This window comes from Plecotus auritus, assembly GCF_963455305.1.
Source record: "Plecotus auritus genome assembly, chromosome: 5".
In the NCBI taxonomy this organism is placed as follows: domain Eukaryota; kingdom Metazoa; phylum Chordata; class Mammalia; order Chiroptera; family Vespertilionidae; genus Plecotus; species Plecotus auritus.
Genome location: NC_137776.1, coordinates 117,173,973 through 117,183,525, shown reverse-complemented (window position 1 = coordinate 117,183,525; position 9,553 = coordinate 117,173,973). Strand labels below are relative to the sequence as shown.

The 9,553-nt window shown below is 48.0% G+C and overlaps 1 pseudogene across 1 annotated transcript; it reads left to right on the top strand.

Annotated features, from left to right (window-relative positions):
• The first annotated feature begins 6,556 nt into the window (after nt 1–6,556).
• Nucleotides 6,557–8,939, top strand: LOC308248303 (E3 ubiquitin-protein ligase RNF149-like; annotated as a pseudogene). The gene is made up of 2 exons: nt 6,557–6,621; nt 7,814–8,939. The product of its transcript is annotated as an E3 ubiquitin-protein ligase RNF149-like (transcript).
• The last annotated feature ends 614 nt before the right edge of the window (nt 8,940–9,553 follow it).

Below are 9,553 nucleotides of genomic sequence, written 5' to 3'. Positions count from 1 at the left end.
TTCCCATGATGACAGGCGTCCTTGAGAAGGATATCGAGTTCCTCCTCTGTGCTAGGCACTGTGCAAGCAGCAGTCACATCTGTGATTCTGCTTATCCTTCACAACAGCCTGAGAGTTACTGACACTGCAGTGTGCATGCAGTGCCAAGGCACCTGCTGGTGACTGCTCACTACCCAGCAGGTTTATTCTCTGGTCATGACTAACATTCCATCAATATCTCTTATTGGAGACTTTATTCCTTTTTGTATTTTTCCAAGTTATTGAAGGTACTAAAATGATAAATCCTTAATAAGTGAAGGAATCACCATGGTATAAGAATTTTCAAGCATTGAAACTCTCAACCATATAGCTAACTACAAACAGAACTACCCAGCACACAAAATTAGTTTGGGGCATCCTTCCTTAAGTTCCAAGTGTCTGGAGTAGATGAAAGGCCCTTTCTTGGCCTTCTCCTCAATCTTTTCTCTTTTCCCATTATCCTACTGAAATACCTATCCTCTCTCTCATTTTTTTGTTTGCATCTTCTCTCCTCCCCTGCCCTCATCTTTCCCCTTCCTTCTCTCACCTTTGTTTTTCTTTCTGAGATGGCTTCATTCTCTTTCTGAACTGACTTACATGGAGACCAAATTCTTGCTAGCTGCTTTTTCAGTTCAACATGTTTTCGTATATCTCCGAGGCTTGTTATGTTCCAACTTTAGCATCACAACTTATCGTTAGAATGAAATGACCCAGCAAAGGGAGACAGAGTACATGGTATCTTTGCGGCTCTGTGGGAGGAAGTGGCACTTTCAATCAAGGTTTTGGGGGGAGCAGGGGAGAAATCACTATATAGAAGCTTTTCCCGTTTCTGAATGTACAGATTTCAGAAACCTTTGGTACAAACAAATGGGAACATCAGAATGGTCTTAGATAATGAAGAAATAAAAACATTTGGAAGAGTGAGAAAGTACTTTTAAGAACTGAGAAAAGAATCACCCTGATTTTTATTCATTTTCTCTAAAGAACCAATGGTTAGGGAAAAACTGTGAAAGTCTAAATTCAGGACTGATTCCAAAGAACTGACATGTAGCCTTATTCAAATTCAAAAGAGCTTTAATAGGAGACACTGACATACACAGGCAAAGCAAGGTCATTAACTCCCAAGGTAGAGAGTTAAACAATCGCAGAGGGTTAAGCAGAGAGTCCAACATTTCCCAGTGGCCTTTACTGCTGGAGCCTTATTGCATCTCTGAGTTAATTCCCGTACACTCCACCCCAGATGGAATATGGGTCCTTCCATTCTACGCGCCAATCTTCCGCAAATTCCCTCAGACCCTTCATACCATAATGGTTTGGAGTTGGAGGGCATAGCAACAGTATACTCCATAGGCGCCCGACATAATTAACAAACAGTAATAATAATGCCCAACAGTGCCCCCTTCCAAGGTAGCTATAAAGACTGAAACCAAGTGGACAGAAGACCAATTCCTAACTGCTGAAGAGCTGAGATGTGGTTAGTCCATGCGAGTCCCTCAGCAGCAGAAGAGGACATTTCTCCGCAGACCCAGCAGTGGCTCTCATTCTGGAGTGCTGCCAAGGTGGGAGCCCAGGTAGGGAACAGGTTACCTTGCAGGCTGTGGCCAGAAAGACACAGAAGTTACAGGCATGAGCAATGGCAAATCATAAACTTCAGGAACAATGCAGGCTACTTTGTCATCTATACTAAGGTGGTTGGGAGTGGTTTCTGCCCTGTCTTACACCACCACACTGAGCTCCCAGCAGGGGATGGTGCAGGTGGGGGCACTAATATAAGAGGAGAAATGATAATACTCCAAATTGCCATGAGGGTGTGCCCTTAGCCAACAAGGGGGTGTTGGAAGCAACCAAGGAGTTATCTGCAATTAAGATTTTTGTCCCTCCAGGTAGGCTCCAATCAGCCCAAACCACCTGGGGGGGACATAGCATACCCAAGGTACTCCTAGGTGACTGGTCCCTGGCCCTAGGTCATATGGAGCCGTCAAAAATAAGGCACTATGTGGCCCAGTGGCAGAGTCCATTCAGCAGTCCAGCTCTCCAGCTGAATCCTCATCGCTGTCAATGGTCCGCTGGTTAAAAGATGGTTTGCACTAGGACATGTTTGTCTGGCTTGGCTGTTGAGGTCCATCACAGCTTCTGGAAACCTATGTGTCCACCACTTTAAAGAGTGGGTTTCTCTTCACAGAGCCTGTCTCAACAGTCCATTCATGCTCTCAATCAATCCAGTGGCTTTAGAATTACAGGGCAGATGGAAGTGCCAATTATATTGTTCTCGTTGGCCCATTCCTGCACCTGGTGACCAGTGAAATGAGTCCCTTGGGCCGTCTGTATGCAGCACCCAGTTGCCGAAGTCCCTGTATGGTAGCTTTCTGGTTTGCTTTCTTACTAGGAGATGCTAGCAACAGGCCAGTGGCAGTACCAATGCATGTTAACATTATATCTGCACTTCTGAGATGGTGGCGAGGGTCTGATGTAGTATACCTGCCACCTCATGGCTGGTGGCCTTGCTATCTGTCCAATATGCCATGGCAATTGTCTCTTGCACATGGGTAAGGTGCATGCCCACTTGTTAGACAATTTCCCAAGGAGTGTGTTCCACCTTGTGTTCAGTCTATGTAGCCAGTGGGCTACTTCTTGAGGGTCACTGCTTTCCTCTATGTATCGGACCTGGGCAGCTCCTGATTTCCTGGAGGCGATGTATCACTGTAGGCTGGTTCATGGTACACTCTGACCTCCGAAGTACCTCTTATCCTTCCCCAGATCTCATTCCACATTTCAGCTCCCATAATGGGCGGTGCGGAACTTCCCAGTTGTCCTTTTTTCACTGTCCTATCCACCAAGTGAGGCCTTTGTAGGCAGCCCAGCTGTCAGTCACCGGAGCAATAGGGCCCCATTCATGCATTAGTACCATCCAAGCTGCTTGCAGATCTACCCACGGACTGCTTTGTTGGCTTCCTCCATCCAACAATGTAGTGTCTGCACTCAGCTGCATGGCCACTACAGTCCAGCGGGGCGGGTTGACCTTAGTGGGCCCATCAGTGTACCAGGCAGTCGCAGGGACTGATGCCTGACCTTCTTTAATATGCAACTCTAAAGGTGGGTGTGTCTGTCCAAAAACCTGTGTCAGTGTCCGCAGGCATTTCCCTAATATACGTGACTGGGCCCAAGATGACATGCGGCTCAGCACTACTGAACTGGTCAACAGATCACATCGCTGCTGCAGGGAGGCATACCACTCCTGCAGGGTAGTGACTGAGCCACCCAACTGGGGTTTGGCAAATTCCCAGATCCATCCAGCAATGGGGTATTGTGTCCTTAGTGTCTCTGGCAAGGCGTTTGTGATGCTCTCTGCATACTGCAGACAAAGGTATGCTGCCAGCAGTTGCTTCTCCATAGCACTCAACCTCTGTTCAGTTTCCTCCCACAAGCGGGACCAGAAACCTAGGAGCACCTTCCTCCCATCCTGCTTTTGCCATAAGCTCCACCCAAAGCCCTCTGGATAGACCGAAACATCTAATTCACAGGGGTTGGTTGCATCCACTACCCTCAATTATTGAGTTTGTTTAAATGCCACCTTTGCACTTGTCAAGGCATCAGTGTGCTTGTCTCCAATCTCAATTGCTTTCTTTACAATCCACACACGTGGCATAACAACTGAGCTACATGGGGGATAAAAGAGAATAAAAGGCCTCCGATATCCCAGCAATGGCACTAACGTTTGCAATTGTCTCGGCTGATTCTGGCACAGAATAATTCTGAATCTTGTCCAGCACAGCAGCTGGAATGACTTTAGTCTTGCCAGACCAGACAAGTCCCCAGAATCTGACAGAGGATCCAGGCCCTTGTACCTTTTTTCAGTTTACAACCCATCCCTGTCCTTCTAAGTGCTCCAGCAGACGTTCTGACACCTTATATAAAATAACAAGGTCATGACCAGTTAGCATAATGTCATCAATATAATGATATAATGCCACCACCTCCCCACATTTTCACATAGATATATCTTTGCTACTAAACCATGGCACATGGTGGGGCTATGGAGGTAGCCCTGTGGTAGCACCTGAGACGTCCAGTGTTCTCCATTCCAGCTGAAGGCAAACTGGTCTTGGCTTTGAGGGTCTATGGGAATACTGAAGAAGGCATTAGCAAGATATAATACAGAATGGTATGTTCCCAGAGACTCACTGACTTCATTCAATAATTGGGCAATATAAGGAAGAGCAGCATGGGTTTGAAGGACTACTTTATTAAGCTCCCAGTAGTCCAGTCAACTGCCAGGATCCATATGGTTTATGGACTGGCCAGCCAGGGCTGTTAAAAGGACTAAGAATCCTGAAACACCAATCAGAAAGAATGTATGCACCCCTATGTTCATAGCAGCACAATTTACAATAGCTAAAATCTGGAAAAAGCACATGTGCCCATTAGTAGATGAGTGCATAAAAAAGATGTGGTCCATTTACACAATGGAATACTATGCAGCTGTAAAAAAGAAGGATCTCTTACCCTTTGAGACAGCATGGAGGGACCTGGAGAGCATCATGCTAAGCGAAATAAGCCAGTCAGAGAAAGACAAGTATCACATGATCTCACTTATATGTGGAACCTAATGAACAAAATAAACTGATGAACAAAAATAGTACCAGAGTCATATAAGCCTCGAACACACTGAGAGATCTCTGATGGAAGGCACGTGGGGTGGGCAGAAAGAGATTAACCAAAGAACTTATATTCATATTAGAGGCCCAGTGCATGAAATTCATGCACCAGTAGAGTCCCTAGGCCTGGCCAGCGATCAGAGCTGATCTGTGGGGCGACCAGTGGGGAGAAGGGGGAGGGGGAGAGGGGTCCTGCTGGCACCCACCTAGGCTAGCCTGGGGCCTAGGGGAAACTCCTGCATTAAGCGTCTGACCCCTGGTGGTCAGTGCACGTCATAGCAACCAGTCGTTCCACCGGTCATTCCGCTGTTAGGTAGATTTGCATATTAGGCTTTTATTATATAGGACTAGAAGCCCGATGCACGAAGATTTGTGCAAGAATGGGCCTTCCTTCCCCTGGCTGCCAGTACCACCTTCACTCCAGCCAGACCTGCCTTTTCACTCTGGCCCAGAGCTGCCTTTCTGCCTTCCCACGCTGCCCAGAGGCACAGAACAGCTGGGGCAGTGTGGAATGCCTGTGTCATCGCCATGGTGATGACACAAGTGTCTCGACCTGCCCCTGGCTGCCTGTGTATGCAAATTAACCCACCATCTTTGTTGGGTTAATTCGTATCCTCTCTCCTGATTGGCTGGTGGGTGTCACGAAGGTACAGTCAATTTGCATCTTACTCTTTTATTAGTGTAGATATGCATAACCCATGGACACAGATAATAATGGGGTGAAAGCCTAGGTTGGAGGGGGCCAATGGGGATAAAAAAAGGGGACATCTATAATACTTTCAATAATAAAGATAAATTATAGAAAAGGACTATGAGTTGGATGGATTACGCCCACTCTTTATGGCTCTTTAACTGTATCAGTGATCTCTGCAAGCCCCCCAGGTAAATGACACTCACCAATGTAGCTCTCCTCCCTGCAGGGAGCTCCACAGTGTCCATTTCACCTTGCACCTAAGCATGGGCTTCATTCCTCACAGCCACAAACAATGGAACTCTCCTATTGTTGTGGATATTTGACCTAACTGAGCTAAGATATAGATGTCCAATTTATATGCAGGTAGGGGGAGATGAACACCTGACAGGCCCTCAGGGCAACTGAGTAATCTGCATGCAGAGCAAGACTGGCTTCCCCTTTACAGAACCACCCCCATAGCCATCTATAGCAGGAACATAGCCTGTGAACTTGCGGACATTACCATAGGTCAGTGTAGCAAGCTCCTCGGCATGCTCCGGTACCTACCAGAGCCAAGACCTGTTGTTTATTCCGTGGTGTCCACTGGATGATTAGCTCCAGATGGAGGCTCTGGTCCCCCTGTACTGCCCTTACAGTGGAGTTGAGGAGCCATAGGCCACTTCCCTAGCTCAGCTGCTCAGGGTCCTCCCATAAAGGGGTCCTTTCTTATGAGGCAGCTTCTAAAATTGCTGTTCAGGCTTGAGTTTTTGCCGCACACGTGCCAAAACAGCATTCGGCTATTTGTCAATTTTCTCTAATGGCATACCTACTTTCATGAAATCAAACCACAGCTGTCGGCGCGGAGACCCCGATCACACCCTTCTCTCCACACTTCCCATCCTTCTTGCAGGTTGTCAGAACATTAGCCCATCTTCTGGCTCTCTCTGTTTCTCCTAAATCTTCAATAGCCAGGGCCATGTGATTTACCCGCAGTCTAACTGTGGGGTTCAGGATCCACACCAGGGGTTGGGGGAAGACTGTAGTAGATTATCTTTCATGCCAGAGGTAAAGAGCTCACTATCAGGTCCCCAGAAATGCTGTCCATAAACAGCATTCCTCATCCCTAGCTCTAATTCCTGCAGTTCTTTTATGACCTGCAAGCAGCGTTGGGAGGAGGGCAGATGGCCCACACTGGGCCAAGCTGCCCCGCATGCCGCCGTATCCCATGCCAGCAAGGAGACCCCCTCTTCATTCACAGCTCCAGAGAGGTGCAATGTGAGTTGTTTGTGTGGTAATTGAGGCTAACTTTGACTTAGCTCCCCATCAGGAGGACACATTTGACACCTGAAATGCAGCATCCAGTTTGCTGCAGACTCCTTCCCTTTCTGTCTGTACCTGTTTCCTACCTCTTCTGACAGCTGAGGTACATTCTCTGGTGGAAGTGAACTGATGCCTCTCACACAGAGAGATTGGCCAGGTTCAACCCCTGCAGCCACGGTGGTCTGTCTTAATCTTAGTTACAATTACTGGTCGTGTTTGTAACTCCAGTATCTCTATCATGTTCCCCTCTTTCTCCTCCGATAAGGGAGAAGAGCAGGATGAAACCTCTGTGGGGTCGCAAGTCTTGGGATCCCAATGTGCCCTGAACATGAGTGCCCAGACCCTTTCAGTTTCACTACCCTGCAGGCTAGAGTTTCTACCTTTTCATCACTAATGCACAGATGTTGCCAGAGCCCTTCAGTAGTAGCAGCCAGTGCTATGTGGGCTTCCCTTTCTAACCGAAGATTCTTCTCCAAATGGTGATTCCTAGCGGCTCGTGCTAGTGCCTCTTCCCAAGAGAACCCCAAGCACAAAGGAGGGGCCAGCCTAGTGCGACCACTGTGGCCTTCACATCTTCCTTTTCCTTACCTATCTTCAGCCACACCCGTAACTCTGCTACTCTGGCCTCGTTCTCAGGGCATCTCCATACTCACTCACTGGTCCCCAATCCCCCAATGCTTGTGCAAACTGGCCAAAGCATGAGCATGGCCATCCTGGGATTTCCTCCAGAGGAGCCCATTTCCTCCCCACCCCCTATTATCCCCCCTGGCTTTCATGGGTTCTTCAGAATCCTGCTCACAGCACCAACTGTTGGGGAAAGCCCCAAAATTCTAAATTCAGAATCAATTCTGAAGAATTGATATGTAGCCTCATTTGAATTCATAAGAGCTTTAATAGGAGAAACTTACCTACATGGGCAAAGCAGCTGCCTGCTGCCAGTGGTGGCTAGCAGGGAAGAAATCCAACCCCTCCCAGGACTGGGTCTCTTTCTCATAGGGGGTTAATAATAAAACCGTGTGGTGGGTAGTCACATAGATCACCAGAAAGAACAATGCATTCCTAAGTTAACAGATAACAGCAGGCAGTTAACCACACTCTATATATTCTTTAACCTCCTTCCTGGGGCCTGACATTTATCTTTGGGCAGCATTCTGACTTACTGGGTAGTTACCCAAGTCTGGTACTCAGCCATGGTGAGCCTCAAGTACGTGGACTGGCAGATGAACCAGACCGTGTGCAGCGTCTCAGAGAGTGGCCGTTTCGGCGACAGCTCCCCCTAGGAGGGCGTGCTGGGCCTGGTGGGCTTCCCGCACGCCGGGGACAACCCTGAGGGTTGCACGCCCCACACGCGCTTCGTGGTGCCCATGCCGGGCAGCTAGGGAGCCGCGCCCTGGGTCGCCCTGGTTGTACTTGGGGGCTGCACCTTCAAGGACAAGGTGTTGGTGGTGACGCAGAGGAACTCCTCGGCTGGCCATGGTGACCTATAACGAGGAGCGCCACGGGAACCTCACTGCGCCCATGTCTCAAGCAGAAACAGGAAATATAGGTCATTATGGTTAGCTACTCGAAAGGCAAAGAAATTTTGGATGTAGTACAAAAAGAAATTCAAGTTAAAATAACCATAGGGGTTGGGACCTGCCATGTCCAGGAGGAGTTCATCAGTGGCCAGTTCATGGCCATCGCCTTCATCACCATGATGATCATCTCATTAGCGTGGCTAATATTTTACTATATAGAGTTGTTTCCTTTATACTGGCTCACAGTTTGGAAGCCAGAGCCATAAAAAAGAAACCAAGAAAGTTATTGGTCAGCTTCTGCTTCATACTATAAAGCATGGAGAAAAGGGAATCGATGTCGACACAGAATTGTGCAGTGTGCATTGAGAATTTTAAGGTGAAGGATGTTATCAGAATCCTGCCATGCAAACACATTTTTCATAGAATGTGCACTGACCCATGGCTTTCTGATCACCACACATGTCCAATGTGTAAGCTCCATGTCATCAAAGCCCTGGGATACTGGGGAGAGTTTGAGGATGCCCAGGAGATGCCCGCTGCTGAGGCAGCCCTGGGAGGTGCTATGGCTGCAAGTGTGTTATTGTTCGCAACAAAGACAGACGTGTCAGGAGCCCCTCCCCATCGCCCTCCACCAGTGACCCCATGCCGCAGTGCAGTGGGTATCTTAAAGAAGATGCAGGGGAAAACACAGCCCTATTGGAGACCAGAAGGAGCAACCCTCAGGGTGGAGGACCTGTCTCCTCGCTCAGCCACTGACAGAGGCCCAGGTGGAGCTCTGAATTAAAGGACATTTTAATTTTTTTACTTTAGCACATAGGTTATATATTTGAAAATAATGTACCTTTTATTCTTAAAGAGACTTGTTGATTACTGTTCATATATTTATCTATTGAAGTATATCATCTACACTAATAAAAGAGAAACATGCAAATTGACCATCCCTCCACTACGGCCACCAGCCAATCAGGAGTGAGTACGCAAATTAACCCAACAAAGATGGCGGTTAATTTGCATATGCAGGCACGGAGCGAAGACTGAAGACAGCATAGAAGGAAGCCAAGTGCTGCAGAAGGGAGCGAAGCCACGGAGAAGGGAGTGAGGCAGTGGAGACAGGAGAGAGCGAGGCAGTGGAGACGGGAGGGAGCTCCGGCTGCAGGAAGCCCTATTCTTGTAGGATTAGGCATGAGGAAGCCCTATTCTTGTAGGATTAGGCATGAGGAAGCCCTATTCTTGCAGGAATCTTCCTGCAACGGGCCTCTAGTCTATACTAATAAAAGGGTAAAATGCTATTTAGATTGGACGTCTTCTAGACATCCTTCCAGACAAAGCCACAGTGGCTGCGAGGGACGAGGGCCAGCGGCATGGTAGAG